Genomic DNA, 2,444 nt, shown 5'->3' with positions numbered 1-2,444 from the left:
CTTCTGTTAGGTCCATACCATTTCTGTCCTTTATTGTGCCCATCTTTACATGAAATGTTCCCTTGATATCTCTAATTTTCTTTAAGAGATCTCTAGTCTTTCCCATTCTATTGTTTTCCTCTATTTCTTTGCATTGATCACTGAGGAAGGCTTTCTCATCTTTTCTTGCTAGTCTTTGAAACTCTGCATTCAAATGGGTATATCTTTCCTTTTCTCCTTTGCCTTTCATGTCTTTTCTTTTCTCAGCTATTTGTAAGGCCTCCTCAGACAACCATTTCGCCTTTTTGCATTTCTCTTCCTTCCTCAATCCAGATTAATTTACAGAAGCCACCTCTGAGTCTTCCCAAAGTGTGCCTTCCACGTTGCAGAGAATCTCAAAAGGTGAGTCACTCAGCTGGTTCTGAGAGCCTCTTCTCAGAGCCTCTTTCCTGCCCTAGCTGCCAGGTACACTTCCACACAGTTTGTGCCTAGGCTTGTGCCAAGTCGCACAGTTTATGCCACTCTCTGTCACACAGCAGGGATCACCTCTGTCAGATGTGATTGTTAGGACAGTTGGACATTTGTGCCATTAGCCACACTGTGCTTCAGTTGCACTCAGAGAGTTCACTGGGGTGGTTGGAACACCTTCTGGGCCTGGCGAACTCTCAGGACCTCCATTCTATGGCCTTTTGCCTAAGAATGGGCTTGGGTCCGTCTCAAGACACTCCCTCAGACTCACCTCTAGGCTATATTCTCAGGAACTGGGTAAAAATTTGACCCTGAAAAATCTTAAAAAGAAGAGACCGAGATTCTTTAGCAACAAATCTTGGAGCTAGTACAAATTAGGGAACCAAGAAAAATGGCCTGTTAACGGCACACTAAATTATAACGCAATCCTCCAACTTGATCTATTTTGCAGTTTCTTATGGTCAAATCTTTATGACAGTCAGTCAGAATCCGGATCTAACAGACTAATACCACATACATCTTTCTGTTTCCACTATCCCCCCATCTCCCTCATCTCCCTCTCTACCAAATCTCCTAGCCCAGGACTTTCTCCTATAATCAAAATCCTGAAAACAAAAACAAAAACCTCTCCTAACATTGTAAAGAATCCCCTTCTAATTCCTCCTGTCTCTCAGTGTGGGAGGCTGGAAGGGGTAGAGGGATGGAGGAAAGAAAATGAAACTTCCCCAACTCCTGCAAAGTTCTCTTCTTCAAGTTCTTCTGATCAAACTAAGACCCTATGTCTCCAGAGGAACAATCCTTGCTAGGACAATCCTATCAGCCCCTGTCATCAGCGCCAGTTTGGGCACTATTTGGTCTATATTTTAGCTACGAAACTATGACCACATAAAAGAGAGATGACATTTTTGACACAGGATGGCCATGATATTCTTTAGACTCCAGAGAAAACTGATTAAAATGAAATCTTTTTGAAATTATGAAACCAGTTTTTGTTTTTTGCACGTACCATTAGAAAAAGCTGGCTTCTTACGCTATTTTTTTTGGAGCACCAACCCTGAGAAAACAGAAACACGCCTACGAAAAAGCCTGAAGTTAACTCTTACCACGTTCTGGAAATCTCCCACTCTGCTGGAGACTTCAGTCTTGGGCAAATTAACAGAACTTCAAGCCAAGGATAAAAAGGGGGCAAAGAGACATTTTAAATCTCAAGTGGAAAACTATAAGATCTTTGTCTGGCTTTATGTGTGTCTTAATGTGTGTCTTTGTATTTGGGCAATATTACTTTGTAAATAAGCTCTTATTTAATTGGCCTAAATAAAAGTAAGTGCTTAGAAATCAAACAGTTCTAAATACAAGAGAAATTAAATGAATTTCGGGTTCACATGAGTTGGGAAATATTCAATATTAAATTAATACCCGGTATTAATGTTTATTTGTTAATCTAACTAATATAGATATGTCTTAAGGTTCATCAATATTGAGTGTCATACTTTTACTGTGCCTAGGTTTAATAAGATATTATTATATCTATTGCAAATCTATCAGCAATGTGAAGAAACTTTTAAGGAAATAAAATGCAAATGAAGTAAGACTTTTGTGTGATTTATGTTTACCAGTCTACAGAGTGCTGATATAAAGGACAGTTCATGGTTCCTTAAGGAAAGTAGGATGTGTGTTTTTAATAAAAAAGTATGAGGAATGGAATTACATTTTATTAAGGGGAAAGTATGTCAAAGCTGTATATTGTCACCCTGCTTATTTAACTTATATGCAGAGTACATCATAAGAAACGCTGGACTGCAAGAAGCACAAGGTGGAATCAAGATTGCTGGGAGAAATATCAGTAACCTCAGATATGCAGATGATACCACCCTGATGGCAGAAAGTGAAGAGAAACTAAAAAGCCTCTTGATGAGAGTGAAAGAGGAGAGTGAAAAAGCTGGCTTAAAGCTCAACATTCAGAAAACTAACATCATGGCATCTGGTCCCGTCACTTC

This window comes from Bison bison, unplaced genomic scaffold (genome assembly GCF_000754665.1).
Source record: "Bison bison bison isolate TAMUID 2011002044 unplaced genomic scaffold, Bison_UMD1.0 scf7180017864171, whole genome shotgun sequence".
NCBI lineage: Eukaryota > Metazoa > Chordata > Mammalia > Artiodactyla > Bovidae > Bison > Bison bison.
Note: the sequence above shows the minus strand (reverse complement) of the source record.